The sequence below is a fragment of the Peromyscus eremicus genome, chromosome 2, assembly GCF_949786415.1.
Source record: "Peromyscus eremicus chromosome 2, PerEre_H2_v1, whole genome shotgun sequence".
Classification (NCBI taxonomy): domain Eukaryota; kingdom Metazoa; phylum Chordata; class Mammalia; order Rodentia; family Cricetidae; genus Peromyscus; species Peromyscus eremicus.
Window position 1 is genome coordinate 148,067,984 of NC_081417.1, and position 17,038 is coordinate 148,085,021.

The 17,038-nt window shown below is 45.3% G+C and overlaps 1 protein-coding gene across 1 annotated transcript in view; it reads right to left on the bottom strand.

The window, feature by feature from the left end:
* Positions 1-16,525, bottom strand: part of Zbtb40 (zinc finger and BTB domain containing 40) — a 69,910-nt gene extending 53,385 nt beyond the window's left edge. Inside the window, exon 1 of the mRNA XM_059255215.1 lies at positions 16,349-16,525. The gene's annotated coding sequence lies outside the window, so the exon portion shown is untranslated. The remainder of the gene's footprint in view (positions 1-16,348) is intronic.
* Positions 16,526-17,038: the final 513 nt, after the last annotated feature.

The window sequence follows — 17,038 nt, forward strand, 5'->3', positions numbered from 1 at the left end:
CCCCAAAAGTAGCTGAAGAAGCCAGTCACGTCTTCTGAGCTCTACAAAGGCTGCCTCCCACATGCACTTGGTGCTCACTGGGCTCCTGCACACTGCACATTGTTCTCGCCCTCGAACTATCAGGCTTTCTGTGTAGTGCTAACCCCAGACTCCTAAGACAGGAACCCCTTCTCATCAAGGGGGTGAGCAGGAGGCAATTAAAACATCATTTTTGGCCAGCCCACTAGACCTGCCCTTTTCCATATCCTTTACTCTCAAATGCCAATGCCACAAGCACAGGACAAACGTCTGGTGCATGCTAAGCATTTTCCACCCACTGTTTAATTCCCCTAACATCCCCATCAGATGGAAAGCTCACTATCTCCATTTTACAGTGGAGGAAATTGGTATCCAGTGAGAGAACTTGCCCAAGACTGCACAGGAGTCATTAATGTTAGGCACAGTTCAAATGCAGATCTTTGGCTCCTTGCCCTTAAAAAAATTATTTATTATTGAAGAGTGGAGATATGTTACAGCATACATGTGGAAGTCAGAGGATAACTCTGGAGTCAGTTCTTTCCTTTTAGCTTTATGTGATATCCTAGTTAACTGTCACAGCCTAGAGTAACCTGGGAAAAGGGTCTCAGAAAATTGCCCAGATCAGATTGGCCGATGAGCATTTCTGTGGGGAACTGTCTTGATTGCTGGTTGATGTAGGAGAGTCTGGCCCACTGTGGGCGGCACCATTCCCCAGGTAGCTGACCCTGGGCTATATACAAGGAGGCTAGCTAAGCATGAACCTGTGTGCAAGCCAGCAAGCAGTGCTCCTCCATGGTTTCTGCTGTCAAGTTTCTGCACTTGAAAACTCAAGTTTTCGAGTTCTTCCACTGCTTTCTCTCAATGACAGACTGTAAACTGAAGTGAACCCTCTTCTCCTTAGCTGCTTTTGGTCAGTGTGTTTAGGACAGCAACAGAAAGTGAGCTAGATAGAACATATGGTGTATGGGATGGAGCTCAGGTCACCAGGCTCACACACTCAGTGCCTTTCCACTAAGCTTTCCTCTCAGTTCCTGGCTCCCTGCTCTCATATACAGCCTCAGTTTCTCTGGTTGCCAGGGCTCCCCAAGCCTCTCCCAGGAGAGATGAAGTGCTAGCTGGCCTGATGGCAGTGCCCATTTGAGGAGCCTAACTGCACTTTGCTAGAGACTGAGTGACGCTATGCGTCTAGGAAAGTGCTCCTGGCACAGGCCAGCTAGCTGGCTGCCAAGAAACTTCCCCAGATGGCTTGAACTTAATTTACCAAAAGGTCTGACTTGGCTTTCAGCCTTGCAGATACATTAACCCTAACCTTGCAGTCTCACAGTTGGCTGGACATCAGAAACATAAATAACTCAATATAAATCAGAGAATCAATTCATAATGTGAGCTATGCCTATTCTTTGCAGTTATCTAGGAAAAGATAGCCGGAGCAGAAAACATCAGAAAGCCCTTTACAGATCACAGATGAGAACAAAAGGAAGCTGGCTATATGAAACTGACATTTAGAGAAAACCCTGTAAATCACCTTGGTCATTAAATAAATGCCTGGCTCCAAATTCAGCAGGCAAGTTTTAGGATCAAGGTGCAATGCCAAATGACAGTGTCATGTTCTTTCCTCCACTGAGGTCCCATACTCTTCTGCAGCCTGGTCTCTCTTGTGATAGGTACACACAGAACTCTGTTGAGCACTGGCCATGAGTTGAGGTTTTGATGGCTCCATTAGAATGCAAGGACCCTCACTGACTTTGGCCAAAGCCTTTCTTTTGCTCTAAGCATCTATCTGTTGCAGATCAGATCTCTCTCTCTTCCAAGTTGCCTAAGCCCAAGGAAGCTCCCAACTCACTTCAAACTCACCTTCAGCCTGTTCCCTTTCATGTTGCCAACCACACATTGGCTGCAACCGACTCGCCCCTCATCCCCACTCCTCCCTGGCTTTCTCCACATGCCTCATTCACAAACTACTTGGCCTACCTTCCTGTCATTCATCACCAGATTAAAACTTGGAAATTAATTCATCAACGTATACCACCATGAAATGATCCTTTATAAGAAGGTGATGAAAGGTGGGTGTGCCTGCAACCTCAGCACACAGAAGGCAGAAGGATGGTGAGTCAGATGTCAGCATAGGCTACCCAGCAGGATCCCATCAAAAACTAAGAAATGAAATTCAGAAAACTGTGCAATTAGATTATGCTTAGAGACTACATAACTCAACCATATCCATTCATGGATGAAGGGACTGACAGAAATTAAGTGGCCTGCCCAAGTCACTCATGTATCTAAGTAATGCTAGGGCCAGAATCAGGATCCCGGTTTCTGGATCTTATGTTTGTATTTGGGCCAAAACTAAAACACCCAACAGAGGCCCTCAGCAGGGAGGGCTCTGTGTCATAGAATTGGACATGGTACACAGCACGTTTTTTACTCCTTCTTTGACTATGATTAAAATACCAACCATTGGGGCTGGGAAGATGGCTCAGTAGTTAAGAGCACTCGCTACTCTTCCACAGGACATAAATTCTATTCCTAGTACCCACATGGCAACTCACAACCATCTGTAACTCCAGTTCCAGGAAACCTGATGCCCTCTCTGGCCTCTGTGGGCACCAGGCATGCAAATGGTGCATAGACATACATGCAGGCAAAACATCCACACACATTAAAAAAAATTAAGAACATGAATACAATTTGGAGGCAATTAAATCAGGAATATTTTTCAATGATAATATTTAATTGGGAAGGAGTTTTATGACCCAGGACTCACTGATAAACTTCCTTGGAAAACTCCATGACCTGGGTAAGTCTCTTTAATTACTGAACTTAGCATCTTAACAGTGCTGTCAACACTAAACACCCAGTAAGCATTAAAGAGTGTGTGTCTCATGTAGCCCAGGCTGTCTTCAAACACTAAACACCCAGTAAGCATTAAAGAGTGTGTGTCTCACGTAGCCCAGGCTGTCTTCAAACACTAAACACCCAGTAAGCATTAAAGAGTGTGTGTCTCATGTAGCCCAGGCTGTCTTCAAACTTGCTATACAGCCAAGGCTAACCATGAACTTGTGTCCCTTGTTCCTCTACCTCTCAGAGCAGGGATTTTAGGCAATGGACCACCCCAGCTTAGATGCTCACATTATAAAAAAAAAAAAAAAAAAAAAAAATGCCAGCATGTTAATGCAAAAGAGGGAACAATGAGCTGGGCACTCATGAGGCCAAGGAAGTACATACTGGCAAGTCATGTGGAACCTACCTGCTCATCTAGACCTAGAAAAATACCCTTTGACAAGATAGGAATATTTGGGGGTGGAGAACAATGTATTTTCTTGTGCCACTGCTTGACTGTTTTACCAAAATGAATTCACATATCAATTATATAGTCACAGAAAATAAGTAATCCCTAATAGAAAGAAAGCATAGGTCCTTTAGATCCATTCTAGAATTCCGTCAATGCAGAGAAAGCAAGTGAAATGTTGACCTGCACTGTATTCAAAGCAATAGTATTAATGATGAAAAACAACAACAACAAAAATACAAAAAAAAACCTCTGAATACTTAAAATACAAGAGATTTAGCCGGGCAGTGATGGTGCATGCCTTTGATCCCAGGCAGAGGTAGGCGGATCTCTGTTCGAGGCCAGCCTGGGCTATAGAGTGAGTTCCAGGAAAGGCTCCAAAGCTACACAGAGAAACTCTGTCTCCAAACAAACAAACAAAAAACAATACAAGAGAGATTTTTAAGTAAACATGGTATAGTGCCATATTAGGGAATCATTCAAACAGGCTGTTGGCTAGGGTATAGTTCATCAGGAATATGCTTGCTTGACTAGTGTGTTAAAGGCCTGGGCTCAACACTCAGCACTGGACAAAGTTCTCTATAAAACCAAAGGACAAGTAACCATAGACAACAGAGAACCTGGATATCATGTCATCTTATCTTTCAGAGCCAGGCATGGCTGGCACACACCTATGATCTGCGCACCTGCGAGGTGGGGACAGGAGGATCAGGAGTTCAAGGCAGCCTAGGCTACATAAGATCTCACAAACAAAACAACCAACTCTTCCGTATCAAAAGGCATCATTGTGAAAGTAAAAAGGTAACTCAAAAAAACACTACTTAGAAATCATCGATATGAAAGGGACGGCATAGCAGAATTAGCTTTCACAACAACAAAAGGACCAATAAGCCAACCAAAAGTGAGCAAAGGATTGGACAGGCCAAACAGCCAATAAGCACAGAAAAGGATGCAAGCCAGGCTGTAAGGAAGCAGACAAGGAGAGAAAACACAGTGCTGCTGAGCATGTGGCGGGGCTGGGAGCCTACAGTGTGGGTGGGCATTTGGATGGTGCAGCAGCCCTGGGAAACCATGTGGAAGTTCCTCAAAAAGCTAACCACACTCACCAGATGTAATGGTGCACACCTATAATCCACCACTCGGGAGGCTCGGGCACATAGTGAGACTTTGTCTCAAGAAAACAGTTAAACACCAAATGACCCAGCAATTCCATTGCTAGTATACATGCGAGAGAGCTGAAAACACATCCACACAGAAACTTGTGCAGTGGTATGAACCGGAACATTAAACCCAGCAGACAGTGCCAACAACCGAATGCACCCACATCAGCACAACACACATTTACAATATAGAATAACATTCAGCCACAAAAAGAAGTGCATGCTTACCACATGCTACATACTGCATGAGAATGTCCACAGAAGGCAAACTCACAGAGCCTGCAAAAGGGTGAGTGGTTACTACAGACTGCAGGGAGGAAGTGAAGAGTGTCTGTAATAGGATTGTTTTGAAGTGATCTAAAAGAGGTCCTGAAATTAGCAAGTAATGGTTACAGACATTCAACCATACAATTTAAACTGAATTACATCTAAATAAATTAGATCTAATAAGTTAATTTTAATAAATTACATTTAAATAAATTTTCTGAAAAAAATTAGACACTTCAAGATTTTTTAATAGTGAGGAAAATGCCTTTTTTTTTTTGTCTTTTTAATTTTTTAAGACAAGGTCTCATTGTGTAGCCCTATCTAGCCTGGACCTTGTTATGTAGACCAGGCTGCCTCAAATTCACAGAGATTTGTCTGCCTCTGCCTTCTGAGTGCTGGAATTAAAAGTCATGTGCCACCACACCCAGTATGTGCACATGGGTGTGCACACAAACACAGGGTTTCATGTAGCCTGGGCTGCCTTCCAACTCCCGATCCTCCTGTTTCACTTTGAAAGTGTTAGTATTACAAGCATGCACCACCATGCCCAGTTTGGAAAAATGTTCTCTATCTACTAAATGGAAAACAATCAGTATCTGATGGAATCTAAGTGCAGGTGTACTTTAAAAGCATGTGTGTGTATATATGCTAGGCAAGTTCTCTACCACGGAGCCTTACTTCCAGCTCAAATATGTGCTATATAGTCAGGGAATTTAAAAAATAGAAGCCCAGGGCCTAGGGGTGTGGTTCAGTTGGTAGAGCGTGTGCCTAGCATGCCTGAAGCCCTGGATTCTAGCCCCAGCACCATATAAACAGGTATGGTGGTACATACCTATAAATATGAAGTCAGAACTCAAGAAGCAGAAGCAGGAGGATCAGAAGTTCAAAGTTGTCCTTGGACACACAGTTTGAGGTTAGTCTAGGATACATGAGAATCTGTCTTTTAAAAAATTAAAAACTTTAGAAACCCAGGTAAGCCTGTGTGGATGGCTTCAAAGTCAGGGACTTCTCCAACACAGTCCACGCACTAAGCATTTACACTACTACTACACACCAATTGCAGTAAACAAGCCACTATGCCAGAGTGGAATTTCCTTAAGTGTAGGGTGGGGCTTAGGCCCACACTGTGTAGGGAAAAAGAAGTCCCAAATTCCTTACATTACCCACAGATGCCCAACTGCATCGTTTTCTGGGGGGAGGAGTTTTCTCTCCCCAGGTGTGGCTTACTACTCAGTGTGGTGTGAATTCCAATTGAAAAACAAACTATGTTACAAATTGTGGAGTCTATGTGGCTGTTTCCTCACCTCCCAAACAGGGCTACTGAAAGGTTGGGTGAGCACAGCTAACACACTGACCGCCAATCAATCAAACAGCTGCTAGTCACCATCATCAGCATCACCTCCTCAGATCCTCAAGGAAACAGAGACCGAGAAAAGGGGGCTGGAGAGATGGCTCAGTGCTTAAGAGCACTTCTGCCCTTCCAGAAGACGGTAGCTCACAACCTCCTGTAACTCCAGTTCCAGGGGATCTGATGCCTCTGGCCTCCCCTGGCACCTGCACAAATATACACTAACCCACACATATGCACACAATTAAAAATAAATCTTTAAAACTATTTAAATTTTTAAAAAGAAAATTAAGGATCACTGGGAAGGCTGGTTTCCACAACTCCAAGCTGGGAGCAGACATCTGATTCCTCTCTCGCCTCTAACAACCACCCTAGGCAACTAATTGCTTTTCTCAGATTCTCTCAATTTCTAATGAAACTCTTCTTGAGGCGTTCTACAAAAGACAACGACGCAAAAACATTAAAATAGCATAGCAAACTGCTCATCGCCTCTTATCGTCTGACTAATTCATAGAAACAAGCGATTCTGCAGGCCTATTACAACAGAAGGAGGCTCTGCAGGACTTAGGTGCCTTTCTGGGCACGCTGCTCTGATCCAGTTCATCCAAGATTACTCTTCACAGACTCCACTGCAAAATCCCCTGAGCAGCACAGCCGCCTAATGAGCGACTGGGGATTGTGACTGCATTATACTTAATGCCAACTTTTCCATCTTGCAGTCAAGAGTCTCAACAAGCAATCACTGCTTTAATGCTTTCAAATCCAGCCTCTTAGGTGTACAAAAGACCCTCGGCTTTGTCACTGATAGGCCTTTTGCTCTGACCTGAAAACCTGGATGACTTACAAGTTCTCATAACTTGATTATCTGAATACATCTTTCTTCAGCAGGGAATACATCTGGACTACACATTTAACACAGGGCCAAGCTCTAAACTCCAAATCCCCATCTAATGTACAAATGAAAGCACTCTGGCAGGGACCCAGTACCCCACTAAGCACTGTGATTCCAGAGGCTGTGCACTCAACAGTAAAAGGTCTGGAGTGTGCTCTCTAGACATAGTGGCCCAGGGGTGAACACCAGCTTGGCCCCTTAAAGAGCTAAGACTTGAAGCAGGTTGATTATTCGTGGGAACTCAGTTTCCTCCTCAGTAAAATGGGGATGACATCAGGGCTTGCCTCATGAGGTGTTGTAAGTTGATACATATTAGCAGCTCCAGTAGCCTCACAGACACTCATCAGAGTGAGTGGGTATTGCCCAGCACAGGACACTGCTTCAAGGAGAGAATATAAAGTTCCCCTGCTGAAATGTTTGTTTTTATTACTGTGCATCATCATTTTTAAGTTATATTTTATCTTTGATATAGGTGTCAGATATTATATAATGGCTCTTGAGAGCAAAGACTTGATACAGTCCTGCTGCTCATCGAACACAGCTGATTTGGGATGAAAGACAGCTAGGAAAGGGAGACGCAGGATAACGTGAGGCCTCTCATAGAAGCACCAAGCTATGATCTGAGAAATTTCATACAAAACCCAGCATATAATGGGAAGGAGAAGTTCTCAGGTGACCCTGGCCCAGCTCTCACATTTCACAGCTGAGTGTTTCATCTTGCAGTTCCTTAATGATAGAAGTCTAGGAAGACCCTTCCTGTTTCCTATCTTACATGTGCAGCTGCATCTCACAGTAATTGGTCCAGGACATCCTGTGGATACCTACCATTCCTCACTGATGGTCAACTGGAGCTGGGGATTAAACCCAGAGTATTAATACTGAGTATAAACACTCACCCCAGCCCTAAGTCTATATTGAATTCACAGTAATAAATAGCTGCTCCTTGGTACCCATCTGTATTGATTCTAGTCCCCTACAGTTATCAAAGCCTTTGGATGCCCAAAGCCCACAGAACATTGTGCAGAACTCCAAATAATCCATGCACATTCTTCTGTAAGTTTTCATCTCTTAAAGATGCAAATGATAATGTAAACAGCTGTCTTCTTCCCCAAATATTGTCAATGCAAGGTTGACTGAATCCATGGATGAGAAACCCATTGGCAAACAGGGCCAACTATATATTCTAAATGGTAAGCAATGAGGAAAACAATCTGGAAAGATGAAGACAGTTGTGAGGTTGCCGTAGGGACCCATCTATAGTAGGTAACATGCATCAAGCATTTCTCATGCCCTAAGCATGGTGGCAAGTATTGTATACAAGTGGCCTTACACAATCTCTTCAAAACCAGTGAGTCAGTTACTAATATTAACCTCTTTCCACTGAGGAAGTGGAGGCCTGGCAAGATGAAGGGATTTGCCCAAATAACCAAGTCAGTGAGTGCCAGTCAGTAAATGACCCACACTGTCTGATGCCAGAGATGAAACTGTTCCCAGAAAATTATAAGGTCCTAGCCTGAGGACCTCAAATTCTATGAACCTTGGCATCTTGTCTTCTCACATCTGGACAGCTTGCCGCTGCTCAAAGGTGCAGTGCACACACAATAAACAAGGTGGTTTCTAATAACAGCAGGAAGCGGTGTGAAACTCCTGTGCACAGCACTCATCCGGCATGCCTGAGGCCCCGATTCCATCCCCAGCACCAATGAGACTGAGAATAGAGTAAAACCTGCCTATTCTCTGCTGTGTGAAGCCCTGACACAGTGTGGACCCTAAATGCTCTCACAGGCTCACAAGCTGAAGGCTTATACTTCAGAACAGAGCTACTGGGAGGTGGTAAAAATTTAAAAGGTGGGGTATATGGGAAGTCTGGGCACTGGGGTATATCTAGAGGGGATAGACAACTCTGTTCCTCCACGTGCTCTTAGCCTCACCACAGGCCCCAAAGCACAGGGCAACCAACCAGGACCAAACCAGGAGCCCCAAACCTCCAGACAAAGAGCCCAGACTCTTCTCTTTATGACTTGCTATCTCTCAGGTATTCCATACAGCCCATGCCCAGTTTCCCAGAAGTGGCTGTGAATGGGGTATGCCTGTGCACCCAGCAGAGCTCTGCCGAGCCCAGGCCAGTGCCCTTCTTGATGCCTGGCACTACATCAACAAGAAACTTTGCTCTCAGGAAACACATGGCCCAGCTGGGAAGAAGAGCCCTCTCTCTACCTACATCCGCCTCTTCTTCCACCTTTGTAAAGAACAGAAGCACAGAGCGACTCCAGATGCCTGTCTTTCTACACCATGTCCTACCGCAATGCTCAGATCATTCAGCCCTCAGTACCCTCTGTGTGAGCCCCACAGAACCACGCCATTCTCCTCTCCTGTGCTGGTAACTTCTTCCTTTGTCTTTGAAGAATTGGGAATTGCTTTTATCTCGAGCTTTCCCCCAGTCCACCACAAGGGAGTATAACAAGAGGGTTATCTTAAGGAACTAACAAAAAAAAAAAAAAAAAAAAAATGCAAAAGTGTAGCTTCTCCACTGCCTTTAACTCTGGCAAAGAGCCTGTGGGATTCCATCGTTATTTGCTCAAAAATGTTCAAAGAGAAACACAGAAAATTTCATCCTCATCATGCTGCAGCCCAGGAAAGAAACCCAGAACTCTGGGGGCCAATTACTCCACCGTCTGGACTTTGACCTTCAGAAGTCTCCCTCTGGTTTTAACCTGCCTGGAACTGAGGGCAATTGACAGCAGAGGGCCAGCTGAATGAGCAGCTTGTGTCCAGGGTGGTCACACTTAATGACTGCCAGGCCCTCAGAGAAACACTCCAAAGTTGCAGTGCCATGCCAAACCTACGGGCGAATGGAGCAAATTTCACTGTCACTTACTTTAAAGTCACTACCTTCGTGACTTCGTGACATCAGGCTAGGAGCCAGGCACTCAGCACAGGGCCAGCCCTGTGAAAATCAATCACTACCAATGCTCTAATAAAACCAGAGGGAGGAGCCAGAGCAGGCAGAGCGCACAGAGGCGGTGAAGCATGATAAGGGCTGCTGGCTGCAGACAACAGTGAGAAGCATTCTGGATGGGAGGCTCTTGCCAAAGCTGAGAATACAGCCAGGCTGAGGACAGCACACACACACACACACACACACACACACACACACACACACACCTGTCTCCCTCCCTTCAGCCTTTCCCAGGACAAGTGAAGCTGAACATCTGAAAAGGGAGGCCCTACACAGAACTAAGCTTAGTTTAGCTTTGCAGTTCTCGTAGGGAGCCTTCAGCACGTGCTTTCCCAAGCCTAAGGAGGAGCTCGGTGCCTTATCCTCAAATTAATACACTGGGAATTTTTCTTCATAGTTTTTAGAACTGGGCGCTGGGAGAAGCTGGAAGACTCTAGATCAGTGGTAGGGCACTTCCTAGCATGTCCAAAAGGCCCTAGTACCATCACAATAGTAATAATTTTAAAAACAAGACTAATAATTGGGAGTTTAAATTGTAAAAGTAGACACATACAAACACCACCAAATGGACTCAGTAGGTGGTATTTATTTATATACACATATATGTAACAATAACATTTCAGAGGTCATGAAGTTGAGAGGTAGTCAAGTGACATGGGAAGAATAGGAAAGGGGAGACTGTGGTATGGAAATAATGTAAACATAGGACTTGTGTATGAAATTCTCAAAAACAAAATTCTCAAATAATCAGTACCAAAGAGCTAAAAGCTGAAGTCATTTTGTACAATGGACGAGGGGCTACTGTACAGCATTTTCTTTGAAATGAGGATTGGCTCACAGGCTGCACACTTTTACTGGAGCAAACTTGAATGACCCTACTCATTTTGAGTAAAACCTGTATTCACCGGCTTCCACTTTTGGTTAGAATCAGAAAATGTGAAAATCTAAATAAAATAGGTGAAAGCTCCATATTTAGGCGAATATACCAAAGGAGGCGGGGGTAGGGCTAATAGTATCCAATGCCTAGTGGCTGTGAGGGGCACACATTACATAGTTATGTAAAACACCTAGTTCAGTGCATAGCACTTTGTGTGTGTTCAACAACAGTAGTTTCTATTCTGCTATGATATTTCTGGACACCAGTGGCTGCAGATAGAGGTGTACCTGGGTGTGGAAGCAGCAGGGACCTTCCCAGGCCTCTCACTGTTACCCTCTTTCATTTCCCCTTTTCTAGTGTGCTCATCTATTTAGTGGGTGGATACTGACTGCTTCCTAAATACAGGACAGAGTGCTAAGTACAGGAAATGGTGGAAACAGACAATAGAAGGGCCTTTGAGGGGGCAACGTCATGGGATGAAATACCCTTAAAGGGTAGCTATGAAGCATCTGACTACATGCTACAAGGCTGTTGCAACATCTAGCACATAGGTCATAGTAGCTTTAACCAGAGAGGGAGAAAGGGGAGCAGAGACCAACAGAAAAGCGGCTTCTACCACCATCTCCTGCTGACCGAAAGGGGCAGCCCAACTAGACTTTACCATTCTGCAAGGTGATACAATGTAATACACAATCAACCACCATGTTGTACACATTAAAAAAAAAATCACACCAGGTCAATCTAAACAATACAAAATTAGCAGCAGTGATGAAGCTGTGTGATAGGGTGCATGGTGAGCATGTGCAAAGTTCTGATTTTAATCCCTGGCACTGAAAAGAAAGACACCAAATATTTAAGAAAGAAGAAACAATTTGAGTTTGGTGGTCCATTCCAGTAAGCCTAGTACTTGGGAATGAAAAGGCAAGAGAATCAGGGATTTCAAGGTCATCTTTGTTGACATAGGGAACTCAAGGCCAACCTGTGCCACTTGAATCCATCCAATGCAGGCAGGCAGGCAGATCTGTTAACAAGGTCACTAAGCGACACCATCCATATCTCATTAGTCTTCTGTAAAGCACTAACATTCACAAGGCGTTTTAAAGTATGTTCTTAAGTTTATCCATTATGTCTGACCACTTCATACGAGAAACAAAACCTAAAAAAGGACTTTGAAAACCCAGGTCAAGGGCCCAGATCTGTACAGTGACTGACGGCATGGCTTCAGTCTGGTGTTACATATGACATTCATTATCAGCTCTGCTCCTTTTGAGGGGTCAAGGACTCTGAGATCTGATTAAAGTGATTTTCTCCTGGAAGAATGGCTCTTCTCCTGGAAGAATGGCATTCTCCAGGATTTGTAGGCATCTTCAAAGGATTCATAGATCCATTGGGAGTCAACATTCCCCTGGAGATTAACAATGTCGGTTTTTCACTGATTATCTACATTCCAGTTACTCTGCATAAGGAAATGAGTTACTTAGTGTCAAGGTTTTGAGGATCCAAGTTTAGTAATGTCAGGGAAACAGAAGGAAAGTCTCTTTCCTTGCCCTCTGTTCCCTGGAGGGCTGCCAGGGCCTCACACTGTGTGCTCTCTGCGAATGAAATACTGTACCCTCTGCACAGAGTAAAGAAAATGACAGCTTCATCTCTGAACTTAAATGTCCTTAATATTTAATTCCTTCCTGGGTGGTTAGTAGCTTGCTTCTCCACATTATCCAGATGATGGCTTTGGAAGGTAAGCTATTGGAAGTTCAGAAAAGTACATACCCCAATTCAATTTCCTTGGAAAAATCAAAATGCTCACAGGGCTGAGGGCTGAGAACGGCTCAGGGGCCAATGCCTTCCCCCAGGTGTGCTGGGGAGGGGTAACGTGGGTACTGAGAATGAAGCAACAGGGCATACCAATTTGTTTTTCAATCTATTTTCCTTCAGTTCAGAGCATCATCTCAGACAGACAGCCCAGGAAAACAAGCCGCTCTTTGGTTACTCTCAGTCTTCCTCAATCTGTAAACGCAGCTGAGTGTTGCCAAAGTGCAGCTTGTTTTCCTGGGCTGCCGTCTGCACTGATGCTCTGAACTGAAATAAAATAGATTGAAAAACAAATTGGTATGCCCTGGCTCCTCCTGCAGTTTCATACCATGCTTCAAAGCTGGCGTTACCACCTACTCTTTACTGGAACCCAACAGACCCAAATCACAAAGTAGAAACAGCAAAGCTCTGATGGAAAGGTCCCACCCTAACCCAAAATAGCAATTTAATTCTGGGCTTGCAGTTCAATACTGCATTAACATGCCACTCTGTGGCCAGCTCCCAGCTCCATTTGCTGGCCTGGATGACATCTTCTGATGACATGCCTAACATGGTTACTGCATACAGCATAAAGCAAACCCTGACACCCATTCCTCCATCTGACAGCTCCAGCATCCCATCGATTGAGCATGGCCTATAGTTTCTCATGCTCTTGCTCCATTCACACCTATTCAAAAGGTGTTTTTCAAGTATTCCACACCACCACGGTAAAGATGCTATGCTTTTGTTCTTTGAGACAGAGCCTCATGAGTCTTGCTTTTTTTGTGGGCTGGCATCAGACTTCACAGAGATCCACCCTCCTCTGCCTTCTGAATGCACAGATTAAAGGTGTGTGCCACCACACTTGGCTTAAAGGATGCTACTATTAAAAAGACATAGAAAGGAAACCCACAACCAACTGCAAACACACCCCAGAGTCACCACCCAGCATTTCCTCAAAAAGCCTTAAGAAAGTGCAGATACTGGGGCTGAAGGTGCAGCTCAGGCTCCGAGCACATGTTTGGTGTGGGGCAGACCTCAGTTCCATTCCCAATGCCCCCCAAAATGCAGGTATCTCTGATGGAAGAACACTAACAGTTCTAAGCTTAAAGCACTAAAATGATGAAAAACTTTGTGTAGATAATTGTATAGCTTGGTTTTAAAAACTTAACTCTGGGTCGGTGGAATGGCTCAGTGGACTAAAGGTACCCACCGCCAAGTCTGTGACCTGAGTTCAATCCCTCATGGTGGAACCACATGGTGGTAGGAGAAAACCAACTCCTGTAAATTGTCTTCTTCCTTTCACAATCACACTACAGCATCCAGGTACCTACACCCATCCACACTCTCCTCCCCCACCACACACACACACACACACACACACACACACACATACACACACACACTGTAATTTTTAAATAATTTAAAAGAACAATTAAATTCCACTTGGGAAAGCTGCCCTCTACGCCCTTAAACACTAGAAAAATCTATCTCCTCCTCTCCCCAAAAGACAGAAAACGACATCCTCTCGCCCCTCACTTTGCTTGTAACATGTCTGAATTGCCACTATTATTTAATACATCTGGGGTAAAATTTGGGTTAGTCTTTCCAATTAAATGTAATTACATCCAATAGTAAGCACACTGTACCCCAGCACTCCACACTAGGGCAAGAGGATAGGTTGCATTACCAGTTCAAGACCAAGAAGACCCTATCTCTGAAAGAAAACTCGGGACCTATTAAGATATTTTCTCTTCTTCAATGAGCAACGACTTTTTGAGGAGGCCTCACTGTAAGAACAGACAAAAACTCTGCAATGTGCCAGGCCACCCAGCTCTACCAGTGCTCTTGGTGTAGAACAAATTTCAAATATTTGCTCAATGGGTGCTCGAGATTTGTATATTTACTATCTTCTTGAAAACCAAGTTGTGGCACTGGCTAGTAGCTGAGGCCCCAAAAGTAAGATGTGGCATTACTCTTGTGGACCTCACAAGCTGGCAGGAAAGACAACAGATGGAACACAGCATGGCATGATCTGTTTACTTCAGCTCCATGCTCCCTATGCATAAGCCATGTAAACTGGCCATCTCTCCCCTGGGGAAATGTTAATCCTAACACTATCTGTGTCAAAACTAAGTGACAGTTCACATTAAGCTTTTGTGCCAGTATCTGGCACAAAGAAATGCTCAATGAGTATTTTATTGCTATGATGCTACGAAATAGGTGTTTGAAATTATTTTTGTCAGATAGGCAGGAGTAATTACAACTATAGTTCCAGCATTTGGAAGCTAAGGCAAGAAGATCTCAGTTAAAGGTGAGCCTGGACTGCACAACAAGACCCTGTTTCAAAAGAGGGAGGAAAAATTATTTCTGTGTACCTGTCTATCACCCAAGCCCGCTGAAGAATTTAAATTCCACAGAGACAAAGGTCATGGTTATCTTGTACACTAATACATTTCCAGGAATGTATTATATCTGCACACAGTAGAAGTGAACTACTGATTAAATTCACTTATGCAAGCATAGGTGTTAAAACAAACAAACAAAACAAAACAACTGTTAAATGTGTGAGGGGGCTGGGAAGGGGGCACATGCCTGTAATCTCAGCACTTGGGAGGAAGAGGCAGGAGGATCAGGAGATCAAGGCCAACCTTGGCTATAGTTCCAGGGCAGCCTGGGCTACATGAGACCAAGTTTCAACAAACAAAAGACAGGTTGGGAAATACCGTCACAGAAGAACCATGTCACCATGACCGGTGGGTATAATTTATGCCACGTACCAAAAATTTGCACTTTGAGATTGCTTAAACAGCTACAACCCATACCAAGATTTGGATACAATTCCAAGGAATTTCTCCCAGAGGGAGAAAATTTAACAGTCTGAAAGCAATCTGACCTAGGCTACAGGGGGTTTCCAGTGACAGGCTCAAATTGCCAGCCCTATAACCTAGTACACCCTAAAACAGCTTAATCACACTTCACTTCTTTTGCAAAGAAAAATATTTGCAACGCTATGTAGATGGTCTATTGCACACACTGGGCAGATGGTAACATTGCAAAGTATGAGAAACTACTAGCTTGACTGTGTCATGGAAGCCAGGGTACTGTGTCAATTGAACACTAGCTCAATCTACTTGTGCCTCGGGCCAGGGTTGGCAAACTTCTATAAAGCGCCAGAGAGAAATGACTCCGGCTTTATGGGCCTTTCCATCAAAGCCGAATAGAAGCCAAGCAACTGCGAGCACTCCCCCGCCCCGCGGCAGGCAGGCGGCCAGACAACACATAAACAATGAACATGGCTGCGTCTGGGTGCAACTTCACTTCTGGGAGCTGAAGTTTTATTTCATATGACTTCTATTTCCCCACAACTATTTTAAAACGGATAAACCATCCTTGTCTCGCAGTAAACCAAAGCTGAGAGCAGGGACGGGGAGGGATCCCTGGGAGTGCGGGTGTCGGCTGGCGCATCGTCGCAGGGAGCTGGGTGATAAAGCCCGCAGTTGCCAGGCAGGGGTCCCGTGTCCTCCCGCAGGTGACCACGACCGAGACTACGCCCGGGGTGAGGGCCATCCCCCGGGCCACGTCCAGAGAACAGCGGCGGCTGTGACCGACGCGAGCCCCGCGGAGCTCGCCACGTACGTAGCCCGCAGTGCGCAAGGGTCCCGGGGTGCCCCTCACTCAGGGAGTCTCTCGGGCCTCCGCCGCAACAGGGGTCTCCACGCGGAGTCCCAGCGCCGTTTCTATGGTTACCTGTTCAGTACCGATTCAAACTGCCGTTCTTTATTGACAGCGCCATAGAGGACACGAACACTCCTGCCCGAAGGGAACAATAAAGCTTTCTCCATTCAACAGCGCCAGAGACGCCAAAAGGTAGCCATCTTGGGGCCGGGGACGCTGAGGGCAGAGGCCCGGATGTGCTCTCGCTATAGTCACGTGCTGGGGGCGGTCTCGCGAGAAGGCGGTGCCTGCATCACGTGAGCACTGGCCACCAATGGTAGGCTCTCAGGACAAGCGGGCGAGTTGTCTGTTCTTGACCTCTGACCTGCGCCAGGGTTCCTAGGGAGAAGTTTACCTGGTGTAGTCGCCGCTTACCCCAGGCAGCTCTGAGGTTGGCGGCGAGGAGACAACAAAGGTTTCTTTCCGTTTTCATAACAACAAACACGGTCACGTGCGGGGCGGGACTGGTTTCTGGACTGGGCTTGGCGTGAGTGTTTGCAGCGATTCTTTTACCCTTGTTCTCTCTCGTTTTGCCCCGATCCGGGCGCCCTGGCGGTCAAACGTTTGTGTGTCGGCTTCACTTAACATTAGAAGTCCCATTGGCGCTGGCCCATGAACACTGTCCCCACGTCACATCACCTTTTTGTGCCCACTACCGATGCCCAGATCCAAGCTTCTCGTTACAGTGTCGAGCTCCCTCGGTGATTACAGCAGTCCATCAGC